The sequence below is a fragment of the Staurois parvus genome, unplaced genomic scaffold, assembly GCF_062004578.1.
Source record: "Staurois parvus isolate SC_StPar_1 unplaced genomic scaffold, SC_StPar_1.0 ptg000017l, whole genome shotgun sequence".
Taxonomy (NCBI): domain Eukaryota; kingdom Metazoa; phylum Chordata; class Amphibia; order Anura; family Ranidae; genus Staurois; species Staurois parvus.
In genome coordinates, this window is record NW_028317813.1 from 22,976,195 (window position 1) to 22,991,276 (window position 15,082).

General features: G+C 41.5%; 1 protein-coding gene across 2 annotated transcripts in view; it reads left to right on the forward strand.

Moving 5' to 3' along the window:
- PIP4K2C (phosphatidylinositol-5-phosphate 4-kinase type 2 gamma) overlaps nt 1–15,082 on the forward strand; it is a 142,644-nt gene that overhangs the window by 18,001 nt on the left and 109,561 nt on the right. The window lies entirely within an intron of this gene.

A 15,082-nucleotide genomic window follows, 5' to 3' on the forward strand; every position in this document is an offset into this window, starting at 1 on the left:
CTGAGTTAGTCCTGGATACAGAAGGGTGGGAGGTAAACATTCCTTAGGCCAGGAACTGTGTTTTTGTAGGACTGCTGTGACACTTTTTAGTAGTTTGTCACAGCTGTGGCTTAGTGTGCACCACTTTATGCATTTTTTTTTTTTTCTTTGTGCCATAGGACGCTTTTCTTACTAAAAGGAGAAGCCCCTGTAGCTCCTGTTACACCATTTAGGCACATAAATGGCTTGTTGTGTTTGCACAGTCCAGCTCACTATAGAAGGTGTTTTGGCTCAACTCAAGCTCCAGATACCATTTAGAGAATATGGCAAGGCAATGCAGCTTTTGGCTCTGCGCTGCTCCAAATTGTGGCTCAGACACAGGAGTAACAGTCTCTATACTGTTAGAGGCATGAGTACCCTTCAGTGGATCTCTTCGACCTCATGGTGGAAATCATACAGAAGGGAAATGGCACAAGGGGTTAGTCCAGTAAACCTGGTGTACAGGGCATTGAGGAGGTTTTTCAGAGTTCCCCTCAAAACTCTTTGGACCGCCAGTCTCCCAACTTTGTAGTCTCACCTAATCTTTTCTGATACTCCCTGTTCTCCTGTTTACTAGAAAAATTCTGCATCTTTAGCAGATCTCATGGGAAAGTCTATGCTCTGCTAGAGACCACATGACACATTGGCTCTGCCAGGAAGCACCCACCTCTTATTGTCCATGTCAGTGTTGCTTCCAAATGTAAATGAGGAAGGAGAGGAAGTGAATGATGTAACCGTGGAGCCAGGATGCCTCCCAGGAAGTTGGGCAGTGCCTTCCATTTTTCTCAAGTGCTAAAAACCCTTTGGGGTACTATTTGACATTGTTTAAAATAGAACCATCCCCAGTGTGTCCATGGAAGATCTGGTTACACCTAAATTAACAAATCTTTGGTGGCCCTGATAGATTATTTCTCAGTCTTAAATCTTGATGAATGGAAGGTTTTGAGGCTCTCCTTAAAGCCTCTTGCTCTTTCAAGCTCGGCGGCACAGAACCCCATCTGTGACTATTCCCCTTGGCCTACCAGTACAGGTGGACACATGACCCCAGGGTCTTCACAAATGTGTTTGCTGTAGTCCTTTTTTGCTGCTATGCTTTCCGTTCTGAGGACGGAAGTGCGCTGGGGGTGTCCGCGGAGCTGCCCGAAGGATAGTACCTGAAACAGAGCCCTGCAGAACTTAGGGGATTTAAGACATGGAAGTGGCAAAAATAGCCCTTGGCCCCAGCAGTCAACCCAGACATCCCAAGACCCCTCCATGGTGAAATCTGGCTAAACTAAGTAGAGAAGCGGCAACATATTCACGGCAAGCAAAACTCTGCTAAAGAACTGTTATTTTCTCTATTAAAATCAGTACATATTTCGATCACTGTTAAAGAGAAGATTAAGTGTGGTGGGCCCTGGGGGTCGGAGGGGCCTCTCCTATTAAGTATAAAGGGACTTTCGGGGACTTTTCTCCTGAAGAAAGATGGTCCTGGGGTCAGTATTCTGAGATAAATGAATAGAGGGCAACAATCTGTAACGTACCTAAAATGAGTAGACCGACTAAAGGGAGGGGGGGGTCTTAAAACTCCCCAATCAAGCATAAATACAAGCACCATAAGAAAGTAAATGTCCCCACAGGAAAAAAACCCTGAGATTCAAACTAGGCAGAATCATAATGATAGATCCAAAGAATATAGTGATCAATCCAGACTTTCATGCGGGACATTGGAAGAGAGCCAGTGTAAAGAAACAATAAATGGTAGGAAATATGGAACAGCAGGGATTACAAAAGAGTTGGTGGAAATGTTTGATAAACTACAGATGTCAATGGAAAATGAGATTGGGACACATCGCATTGACCTGGGTCAGATACTAACCCGAATTGAAGAAGCTGAGGAAAAAATGGAGGGACATGCACAACAAATTAACAAATTGGAGATGTGGAAAGAACAGATATTATCTATGGTAGAAGATCAGGAGAACCGAAATGGAAGAAATAATTTAAGGATCAGAGGCCTACCAGAAGATAAGGGACAGGAAGAAGATCTTCAGGAGAAAGTGGAGAGAATCTGTAATCCAGTTGTGGGAAAGTCAACTGCAGAAAAATTGAAAGCGTGCATAGGGTTAGACGGCAAAAAGGAATATCAACAGAAATACCCTGTTATGTTATTGGTCCGGTTCCATCACTTTGGTGATAGGGAGCGAATATGGAAAAAGTTGCGGGATTGTACTGAAATAAAATATGAAGAAACAACCCTGCATATTTTTGCTGACATCTCCCCAGAGACACTGGCTAGAAGGAGATCTTTTGAAACCGCTACTAGCCCATATGAAAGAGAAAAAAAGTGCGATACAACTGGGGTCTTCCTGCTTGTCCAATCGGGTGGAAAGACAGAAGATCGGCGAGACTGAGATTTCCAGAAGGATTTAATGACTTTTGTGAGAAATTAGAGTTACAGAAAATGGACCTTGAAGGATGGTCAGAGGGGGATGTTTTAGTTGAAGGGTGAGCATCCATATCCCTAAACTGTTTATCTGTTTTCTCCTGAAGGAAAGCTAGTAGGCCAACGTAACTATAATAAAAATGAGTTTAAGTTCATGACCTACAATGTGAAAGGGCTGATCTCCCCGATTAAAAAAAGACATAAGATACTCAGGGAAATCCATCAACACACTATAGAAGTAGTATTTTTTCTAGAAACACATTTAACCGAGATACAAATGTCAAACTGTACTCTAAGTATTATCCAGTGTGGTATTATGCTGACTCACCATTTAAAGGGGCAAAATGAGTGTCAATTGGGCTCTCAAAAAATGTTAATTTTAATAAAGAAGATTACTAAATTTATATGGGCAAATAAGAAACCAAGAATCCGTTAGGATTGTCGTGAGTAGAGTAAAAGGGAATGTGGGTTTGGGCTTACCCAATGTAAGGAATTACTATCTAGCAGTGATTGTATCACGAATAGTAGATTGGACATTTAATTCACAAGGGAAAGGATGGGTAAATACAGGTGAAACTCAAAAAGTTATAAATAAACGTTTGCACGATATATTCTTTTGATAATGCAACTTAAAAGGTGAAACAAATGAGACTCATTACATGCAAAGCAAGATAGTTCAAGCCGTGATTTGTCATAATTGTGATGATTATGGCTTGCAGCTCATGAAAACCCCAAATCCATAATCTCAGAAAATTAGAATATTGTGAAAAGGTGCAATATTCTAGGCTCAGTGTCCCACTCTAATCAGCTAATTAAGCCATAACACCTGCAAATGGTTCCTGAGCCTTTAAATGGTCTCTCAGTCTGGTTCAGTAGGAATCACAATCATGGGAAAGACTGCTGGCCTGACAGTTGTGCAGAAAACCATCATTGACACCCTCCATAAGGAGGGAAAGCCTCAAAAGGTAATTGCAAAAGAATTTGGAAGTTCCCAAAGTGCTGTATCAAAGCACATTAATAGAAAGATATGTGGAAGGGGAAAGTGTGGAAGAAAAAGGTGCACAAGCAGCAGGGATGACCGCAGCCTGGAGAGGATTGTCAGGAAAAGGCCATTGAAAAGTGTTGGGGACTTTCACAAAAAGTGGACTGAGGCTGGAGTCAGTGCATCAAGAGCCACCACACACAGACCGATCCTGGACATGGGCTTCAAATGTCGTATGCCTCTTGTCAAGCCATTCCTGAACAACAAACAACGCCAGAAGCGTCTTACCTGGGCTACAGAAAAACAGACCTGGTCTGTTGCTCAGTGGTCCAAAGCTTTTCAGATGAGAGCAACTTTTGCATCTCATTTGGAAACCAAGGAACCAGAGTATGGAGGAAGAATGGAGAGGCACACACTGCAAGATGCTTGAAGTCCAGTGTGAAGTTTCCACAGTCTGTGTTGATTTGGGGAGCCATGTCATCTGCTGGTGTTTGGTCCACTGTGCTTCATTAAGTCCAGGGTCAACGCAGCTGTCTGCCAGGAGATTTTGCAGCACTTCATGCTTCCTTCCGCAGACGAGCTTTATGGGGATGCTGACTTCATTTTCCAGCAGACTTGGCACCTGCCCATACTGCCAAAAGCACCAAAACCTGGTTCAATGACCGTGGGATTACTGTGCTTGATTGGCCAGCAAACTCGCCTGACCTGAACCCCATAGAGAATCTATGGGCCATTGCCAAGAGAAAGAGATGAGACATGAGACCGAACAATGCAGAAGAGCTGAAGTCCGCTATTGAAGCATCCTGGTCTTCCATAACACCTCAGCAGTGCCACAGGCTGATGGCTTCCATGCCACACCGCATTGAGACAGTAATTGGTGCAAAAGGGGCCCAAACCAAGTACTGAGTACATATGCATGCTTATACTTTTCAGAGGTCCGATATTGTTCTATGTACAATCCTTGTTTTATTGATTGCATGTAATCTAATTTTCTGAGATTGTGGATTTGGGGTTTTCATGAGCTGTAAGCCATTCTCATCACAATTATTACATGCAAAGCAAGATAGTTTAAGCCATGATTTGTCATGAGTCTCTCATATATTAGTTTCACCTTTTTAAGTTGCGTTACTGAAATAAATGAACTTTTGCACGATATTCTAATTTTTCGAGTTTCACCTGTATATAGAAGGGATTTTAAGTAAGGCACAGTTAGAAAAGATTATATGGATACCACATAAGTGTCGCACATTGGATTTTAACATTAGTTCACTGATGAGGAAAGTTTTGAGTACATGGGATAGAATGTATAGTCTCAAAGGATGGAACTATAATTCAATATTTATGTTAAGTAAAATGGTGCAGCGCTAAATACTAGAGTACAGTTCATATACATGCGTGATATCACTCTAAAGGTGATCAAATGCATAAAGGTTCGATGCAATAGTGCGGATCATGTAAAGATCCTAATTCAAGGTGAGTGGACGTCCTGATCCATCAGATTGTACCCAGATCACCATCACGCTATGAGGTCTCTTATTGGGCACTCTGTGTGAGTGCTATCATTCGCAGTGCCCATCTGGAGGACTCAGGACCCTGGTGGTGGTAGCGGTTTCGGATGACCTTACGTCCGTGGAGCCGGGATGGTGATCTGGGTACAATCTGATCTGGGATCTGATGATCGTCTCTTTGCCTGGTGACGCAGGATTACATATTGCGTGTATTAAACGCACATCTGGTGAGTGCGTTTTTCACCTATTTGTGTGATCACACCTATTATCACACCTTGGATCAGGACGTCCACTCACCTTGAATTAGGATCTTTACATGATCCGCACTATTGCATCGAACTTTTATGCATTTGATCACCTTTAGAGTGATATCACGCATGTATATGAACTGTACTCTAGTATTTAGCGCTGCACCATTTTACTTAACATATATGTTTGATTGGAGGTTTTATTTTGGTTACCTTTTCGGTGTATCAGCTGCTCAGTAACATTTTCTGTGTATATGCATTTATACGTTGTTTGCAGTTGCGCTCACTATAACACCTTATATTACAATATAATTCAATATTGACTCCCTATTTCCCCCAGAGGAAGGAAAATATTTTTGGGAAATAGATAAAAGATAAGAATGCACATTTTGAAGGATATATTGAATGAAGGGAAATTGCACACTTTTTTCAAAATTTTAAAGAGGAAAAAGGATTTATCACATTTGATGAGTGGCGGTATGATCAACTAAACCATTTTGTATCAAGTCTCCCACTGCCACTGAGGATGTTGGAGGACATGTATCCATTTGAAAAATTGTTCAATGAAAAAATAGCCCCAAATGTCACTTCTAGGATTTATAAGATCCTTATGGTTTTGGAAGGAACTGATCCTCCGGGTTTCTTGGAAAATGGGAAAAGGAGCTTGGAACAGAATTGAGTGTACAGCAATGGAATAAAGTCTTCAAATTGACGCCTGAGGTGACACATATGAGCACAGTGGAATTTAACTATAAATGTTTAACTAGATGGTATATTACACCAAACGTTGCTACAGGCAACAAGTAGATACTTCACCTTTTGTGCTGGAGAGGATGTGGAGAAAGGAGTACAATGGCACAGATATGGTGGGGTTGCCTGAAAATACAGGATTACTGGAGGGAAATAATCCAATACATTCATGAAATATGTGGGATAACTGTACAGAGATCTGTGGAGGTGTTTATTTTATAACATTGAGCCTTCAGCAACATTATATAAAATAGGGTACTTTTATCACTTAATTAGTGCGGCTAAGGGTTTGATTCCCAAGTTCTGGCAGGTTCCTGAAGCACCAAGAATTAACAAATGGATAAATAGAATTGAAAATATCTATATAGGGGTGTGGAAGTTTTTGAAAAAAACTACTTGTCCAGGGACTAAATCGGGGCCGTCAATCTACTTTTCACTCATGACAATCTACTTGTCCAGATGATAAAAAAAATTTTTTCAACTAAAACCTTATTTAACTTGGAGGTGATTTTAGGAATGTCTGGGGCTTTTAAAAACAGGCTTTATGGTGACTTAAACATTTAATATTTTTAACATTGCGCTGTTTATCGCTTCCTCCCCTCCCTGCCTGTCTCGAGCGCTGCACCCGGGTACTAGCAGGGAGGAGAGCGACCTTGCAGTGGAATAAGCACCATTTGGTGGATCGTCAGGAAAGGGTGGGTCAGGGCTTATAATTTATCCCTTTCGCTGCCAGAGCTGTTTTTGCGTTTTTTGTACACTGTTAAAAAAATTATTTTAGGCCTGAAGATTACATAAAACCCCCAAACATGATATATTTTTTGAAAGAGACCCTAGAGAATAAAATAGTGATAGTTCCAGTTTTTTATGTTGCATGATATTACCGCAAAATTTCAGTAAAAAATACCAGTAAGTTAATTTTAGGGCACAAAATAGCAATACATTGCCTTATTTTTGTGTAAAATATAAAAGATGAGGTTGCAGCGAGTAAATATCCAGTTTGTCAAAGCTTAAAGTTGTGTGCGCTCATGAAATGGCGACGCACTTTAGTAACTTATATTTTCTATAGGTCGACAGTTTTTTACAGCTCCTTTTTGATAGGTCACCAGTTTAGCGTTATGGAGGAGGTCTGGTGCTAGCATTGCTCTCATTCTGCCGTGCGCGGCAATATGTGACATGTGTATCGCAATCTACGGTTTCATGCATAGTCGCCCCAGTGTGTACTTTTACGTTTGTACGTGCATATATGTGGGGGCCTCAATATTTTATTTGAGGGGGATGGTATGTGCTTGGGTGTAACTTTAATTTTTTACAATCTAAAAAAAAAACATTTTTTTTTTTTTCATCACATGAAGGAGAAAGTCCCCTATGTGATGATTTTTGGTGACAGGTTCTCTGAGGCATCCAAGGTCTAAAAGACTGGATGTCTCCCCTCTGCTCCTTTTTTGGGATTGCTCTTTCCCGGGGATTGCATTCCAGTCTCTCAATGGGGACCCGAAAGTAACATCATAACATCACTTCCGGGTCAGCACAGGAAGGGGAGGGGAGATGACTTGTCTGCTCTTCTCCCTCCCCTCTAACCAATGGTGAGCTGGGCCCGCACATGGGCAAGTGGAGCCCGGGAGACCTCACGCTGGGGGTACGGAGAGGCTGGCACTGTGTGGAAGCAATCGATGGCAGCGCTGCCGCCAATTTCTTCACCTAACAGGTCAGCTCTGTTGCTTGCCTGCAGCAGGGCTAAAGGTTTGGGAAAAAAACTACCTGCTCAGCACCCGGAGCTACATGTCCTGGGCGTTGGGCGATAGGAATCCAACATCCTTGTCTACAGAATGGAGGAGCTATGTCACATGGAGGATAAAATGGAAATATTCAGGAAAATGTGGTGTAGTTAGTAGAAATTTAAAACCTCTGAAAGATCTATATCGAACTGGTTGGAATTAAGGGGGAAGTTTAGAAGTCGGAGAGAGCCTTAACTGAGAATCCGAGAGAGAGCAGCAACAGAGATAAATATGAGAAAAGTTAAAATTCAGGAAGAGGCTGTAGATGGCAAATTGGTTGGGAGGGTGGGAGGAAGGGGGGGTGGGGGTAATATTGGGGCAAATGGAAATATGTATATGTGAAGTGTTTTTGCTAATGTGTTCTTTTTGTACTGGAAAATCCAAATAAAAGTTTAAATTTAAAAAAAAAAAAAAAAAAAAAAATTAAAACTGTTCCAGTGATTTTGGTGGCACCAAATCAGCCCAAAAAGCTCTTGGTTTTCAGACATTGACACTTCCAGACCGGCCAGAACTGTAATGTAAAGGCGTGATCTACCATCCTCCTTCACTATCACTGGCTTGAAGTCTTGGCTGTTAAAACACAAGTCTTGGAAATCAGGTTCTTTGGCTCAGTTATTACTTTGCTGCTTCAAGCTAGGAAATTAACCTTTCACAAGGTGTATCGACACACTAAGGACTAATTCCCACTATGTACGGTGAAAGAAATTTTACTGTATTTTATTTGTCACCACAAGGACACACACAGAACAATTGTATCCTATGTGTCCCATTCACACTAAAACACAGCATGTGGCTGCTGTAAAATGCAGACATGCTGTGTTTTATCGCAGTGCACCTTTCTGAAACACCTGGCAATGTACAATAACGCAGTGCATCGCGCTGCTGTACACTGCCATGAATGAACGTATGTTTATACACTTCAAATACATTTTGTACGAAACAAAAAAAGGGGAGTTGTGTGATGCACTGAATTGCGCACCACACTGCCCTCTACTGCAACCAGGAACCGTAAAGTCCTCTGGCAGCTGTACATTTCCTGTGTGAATACACCCTTATGGTTACTTCAAATGGTTTGGGGCATGGAAATTGTACTCTAGATGATACTCATGGGGCATATTTTGACCTTTCTCCAATCTGGGATGGAGCAACATTTGGCCTTCAACACTCTAAAGGAAGCAAGTCTCGGCATTTATTTTCTTTTAGATAACGCTGGCCATTAATTTCTTGGTAAAAAACCTTTGTTCAGGAGTGGCTCACATCTCTCCCTGTTTGTACACTTGTCTCAGTTTGGTCTGGTTGGTTTTACAGAAGCATCCCTTTTGAGCCCATTAGGGATGATTCCTTGGCCAGCCTTACTAATGTCAGCAAGCATGGTTTGAGAATTGATAGGTCTTGTCCTGTTAAGAATCCTTCATTGTTCTTCATAAAGACAAGATAGCGTTCACCCTAAGAAGGTTACCTTATTCTACCCTGATCTGGACATCATCCTGGCCTTATTGCCCTGCTTTGAAACACCCCAGCAAGAAACCTCTACATTGATTTGAAGTAGTATACTTTTAGAAGTTGTACACTTAGTTCGAATTTATCTTACTGTGACCATCTGCTTTCTCTCACAAGGGTTGTCCTGCATCTGGTTCTTGGTGGTATAGGCAGATTATTACGGCGACTTGCACCATGAAGGATAGAACTCTTCCTTCTCCTTTTAGTGATATCAAAGGTGTTTTAATTAAAAAAAAATAAAACAAAATAAAAACATAATTACCAATACCATTGCAAAGCATTGTCTTACTTCCTCTTTTTCAGTTCCCCACCAGTGCTGTTCGCTCTTCCTCTTCTCTCGGTGCCCCTCAGCAAACTAGATGCTAAGTGGGCACCCATGCAGGCATGCTTTTCAGCCAGGCTGTGCCGGTTTATAGACGCAAACTGCACCGGTAAGCTATGTTCCCCTCCCCAGCTCGCAGAAGTTTGACAGCAACAGGAGGCTGGGGGCCGGCTCACACTGATGAGGTGCGGGATTTTCAGCGATTCATTGTGCATTTCCTGCATCACAATTGCACTCCGTTCATGCGAACAGCTTTGGGTGTCGAGTTAATGATACCTCAAAGACTGTTAGCAAGATGCAGTGTAATTAGATGAATCAGATCGCATGGGTGTGAACACCCATGCGATGTTCTGGAATAAAAAGGTATTTGAGCCATACAAAATGAATTAATCACATGTGATGCGATTCTTGTCCAAGTCATATGCTGTTTCCTGCACCGCGATAGTGTTGAACCAGTGTGTAATTTGTGTATCATGGAATTCAAATTTTAATATGTGCATGAAAAAATAGAAAAGTTGCATCAGAAAAGTTAAAGCCGAATGCCGGACAGGTATAAATGACTTAAATGAATGCAGCTATAACTAATTGTAGACATTTTTTGTGCACCTAGTGTAAGTTGCTTGATTTAGAATTGGTATGCGCCTCCAGCAGTCATCTGTAGAGCAGACTGGGGGGAGGAGTAGCAGGCTGAAGAGCCAATGTAGATGTTTTCACTGCGTGTAGATGCCTTGACAGGGAATTAAAAATTGGCTAATAATATCTCTCAAATTTTTAATTTCTGTGTATAGCCGCATCATTCAACAAACTTTTCCTGCACTTCATGTAATCAGAGAAAATAGTGCAAATCTCCCCAAGATTAGAGGATATCTCACCTTTTGGTAGATATCACTTTACTCCTGTTCTGGTGACAAATGTAAATATCTTTCTGTGACAGTGGTCATTGGGTTGTAAATCCCTTTAACAGAGAGGAAGAAGGCACTGAAACCCAGAGGATGTAACCCTATAATAGAGAAAGTGGTGTCATCCTTCTGGATTTGTTGTGTAGCAGATTAGTGCCAATCTCCATGCTGAATAGACAGAAATGAAAATGCTTTTGCAGGTAAAACTGATCCCTCATATGTATTTCATCTGAGTATTTATAGGTTTGCCCTAAAGGCTAAATTCTCCTTTTGGGAACACATTACATGTTCCACCCATTTGTAGAGTAGAACATGTAACCTTCTCCTGCAGCCTCTCCCCGATCTAATTGTGACAGTGGATCAGAGATCTTCTCACTGCACCCGCTGTCACAGTTTGGTAAGGGTGTGGATGTGCTGGGCTCTGCCCACATGGCTGCGTCATTCGTTCAGAGTTCTGTGAATAAATGAACTACAGGTACTGATAACCTTTGCGGCAGACGTCTTGTCATTCTCAATGAACTACCTGGGTGCCAATGAGCACTTCAGTAGTTCATTGAGTCTTCCTGTCATGGAGTAACTGCCTGACAAAGTATGAGCAGACAGATACAGTCTTCAGAAGCCTGAGATTGTGAACTGCTGATTGCGGGTGCAATGCTTTACAGGCTCTTAAAATAAATAAATGCATACATTTTTTTTACATACAAAGAAATATGCATTTCTAAATTTTATATTTTTTTAATAAAAAGGTGAGCTTAGCCTTTAAGTTTAGCTTCAAAGGACTTTCTTTTATAGGATAATCTGACTGTTCTTTTGAAACCTCCATTTTGTCAAAACATTTATTCGCTTCCATTGCACTCTGTGCATTGTTAGATTTGAAGAACTGTTCTTTGTGGTGTGTGCTTATTGACCTTTTTAAGCAGTTGAATTAAAAAAAAAAAAAAAAATTAAGCAACGGACAGCATGGATTCATGAAAGACAGACGTTGCCAAACAAATATGATTTCTTTTTATGAGGAGATGAGCAAAACCTTGGACAGAGAGGGGTGGCGGTGGACGTGGTATACTGGGATTTTGCTAAAGCGTTTGCCACAGTTCCCCACACATGGCTAATGTGTACGGTAAAGTCTACGGGCTTGGAAAAATCCATATGTCAATGGATAGAAAACTGTCTAAAAGATTGTATTCAAAGAGTAGTGGTTAATAATTCATACTCTGAATGGTCTAGAGTTGTCAGTGGTGTACACCAGGGTTCAGTGTTGGGACCCTTACTTTTTAATATATTTATAACTGATATAGGGTCTGGGATTAAAAATACCATTTCAGTATTTGCAGATGACACCAAGGTGTGCAGTGGAATAACGTCCTTACAGGATGTCTCCAACTTACAAGCTGACCTCAATGCACTGTTTAATTGGGCAACTATGTGGCAAATGAGGTTTTTTGATAAATGTAAGGTTATGCACTTGGGGATAAGAATATGCATGCATCATACATACTAGGGGGGTACAACTGAGGGAATCAATGGAGAAGGATCTGGCTGAGGGTTCTGGTAGATCACAAGCTTAATAATGGCATGCAATGCCAAGCTGTGGCTTCTAAAGCGAGAAAATCCTCTTGTATTAAAAGTATAGACTCCAGAGAGAGAGATATCATATTACCCCGGTACAAATCATTAGAAAGACCTCATCTGGTACATGCAGTTCAGTTTTGGGCACCAATTCACAAAAAACATTGGGGAACTAAAGAAAGTACAGAGAAGGGCAACCAAACTGATAAGAGGCATGGAGGAGCTCAGCTATGAGGAAAGAATAGAGGAACTGAATTTACTCTCTCTTGAGAAGAGGAGATTAAGGGGGGGGGGGGGATATGATCAACATTTATAAATGCATCAGTGGCTCATATAGTGAACTCGTTGTAGAGCTATTCACCCTGAGGTCATCACAGAGGACAAGGGGGACACTCTTTTCGTCTGGAGGAAAAGAAATTTAATCTCCAAACACAGGTTTCTTCACAGTGAGAGCTGTGAAAATGTGGAATAGACTCCCTCAAGAGTTGGTTGTGGCCAGCTCAGTGGATTGCTTTAAAAAAAAAAAAGCCTGGATTTTTTCTTAGATACTGGATACTAAAATGTATAGGTAAAGTTGATACAGGGAATATCCGATTGTCTCTTGGGGGATCAGGAAGGATTTTTTTTTCCGTTTTTGTGTGTGTGTTTGTGTGTGTGTTTGTGTGTGTGTGTGTGTGTGTGTGTGTGTGTGTGTGTGTGTGTGTGTTTTTGGTTTTTTTTTTTGCCTTCCTCTGGATCAACTGTGGGTATAGGATTATAATTTTTTTTTTTCCCAACGAACGTAACTATGCTACGTACTCTTGGGAAACTTCAAGGTGTACGCAGTGGTCCGTTCTGAACACCTGTACTCTAGAGGTGACAAATACATATGGAAACATGACACACAAGCCTCTACATCTGGTGGCTGAAAGAAGAGTAAAGATAAGTGGCTTCTTTAATGCTTGAACCCAAATTTAGTTATTCATCTATGAACACATTTTATTTTCTGTGTCTTTGCCAAGTTGCCCGTGTTAGACATGTGTGGAATTCCAATGCTAAGGACAGTATCAGAGCTGTTAGATAATCATTTGTGTTTGATAAATGCTGTAGGCAATCACGAGATGTCCTTGAGTACTTTCATGTGATTCATTGTTGGTCAGCTGCCAAATAGCACTGCTAAATCTTTGGTGTCTCTTCTCTTGTGCTGTATAATTGGTAAATGTTCCCTTTGCTTGGTCTTTAGTTACCAGATCGCGTTTCTGCAGTGTGTATATACTTTGGTTGGAGTGGTGTATTAGGGGGATAAAAGTGCAGTTTGTATTCAGGGAGTACTCCGTTTCTTAGGCCTGGATAGTTTGCAGTCCAACTCCTAGATTACATCAAATGGTGTCTAGAATTGATAAATATTTCTTCAAAAATCTCTTCTAAGTCGTTGGAACTAGATATTTTTGTGCCGCTTTAGCTTTTATTTAGAGTAACCATTGCAAGCCCATTGCTTGTTACGAGCTACTCTTTTTTTGAGGGTCAGCTATACAGTATACCCTGATCAGCCAGAACTTTATGACCACTCACATAATGAGTGAAGGCCCTTTTGCTGCCAAAACAGCCCTGACCTGTCAAGGCATGGATGCCCCTAGACCTTTTGAAGGTTTGCTGTAGTATTTGGCACTAGGCTGTAATTTAGCAGATTCTTTAAAGCAGAACTCTTGTCAAAAACTTTCACATGTCCTTGTTGCTGATCTCCTACCTTCATTGAATGTTATCTATCTTCTTGTACACTAAGTAGTTGCTCTGAAGTAGCCTGATGACTTTCAAATCAAACCGTTCCCCGGAGCTTCCTTTTTGTAAGACTGGTGACTGCTATGCCTCCCTGTTTCTGTCCCTGTATGCCGTAGTGTGCAGAACAGGACTCAGACCACCGGTCTGCACCACCCATGGGGTTCAAAAAATGACAGCCCCCCTGGCAGCTCTAATAGGCTGCACTGGCTGGAGGAAGCAGCTGAGGGGAGGAAGAGGATACATCTGGATGCAGGAAGAGGGACCACAGACTCAACACTCCTGTCACAGCCAGATGAAACAGATCCACATGCAGGAAATGGTGAGGCTTGCAACAGCCAGGAGAAATCCAGCTGTCAAAACTGAGCAGTGATGTCGGGGGTGGGGGGATCGGAGCAGCTGTCAAACACCAGCCAATGGGATGGGGACTGGGTGGGCTGCTGTGTTTCTGGGGAAATGAACAACCTACATGATTCTGTATTCCAGGACCATACTTTGACCGTGAAATTTCCTTTTGCTTCGCTCTTTTGTGTAGATGTCCTAGAACAAGTCATGACACAAATCTCCAGAATGGCTCTGATTTCTGTTTACGTGTGCAGAATCTTATTGTTCAAAACTTGGTCACTTGAAGCTCCCTATAAAAGAAGCCTCATCAAGTATGCCTGTTCAAGGTTACTGAGGCACGTGACAAATTCATCAAGTATAACACAGGAGTCAAGGTCCTACTATCACAGTGTAAGGTTCCAAAACCCTTTCTTCAGGGGCTTCTACCTTTTCAAACTGCAGAGCACCTCAACATTCTACCCAGGCTTCAACTGCAAAACTGAAATTCAGCCCTTCCTTCACCAGACGTGGAGCACAAAATCCACCAAGTCTACCACTCAGCCCACTTTACAATAGTGGGGTGACATCTGTTAGTTTACCCCTCTCTAGGTCGCAGATCTGTGGGTTCAATCGGTGGTTTCAAAGGTTAAAAAAAAGTGTTTATTTTTTGTTACTAGAGCATGTAAAGCATGGCACCAGCGATCAGCAGATGTTAAACCCAAAACCAAAAATGTAATACACTGCTCAAAAAAATTAAAGGAACAGTTTTTGAAAACTCATAAGATTTCAATGGTAAAAAATATGCTGGGATATATACAGTATACTAATATTGACTGGATAATGTGTTGGAAACAGTTGATGGAAGTGAAAGTTTTCAGCCTACAGAGGACTGACTTCAAAGACACCCTGAAATCCAACGTGAAAAATGATGCAACAGGCTAGTCCATTTTGCTGAAATTTAATTGCAGCAACTCAAAATGGTACTCAGTAGTTTGTATGGCACCCACATG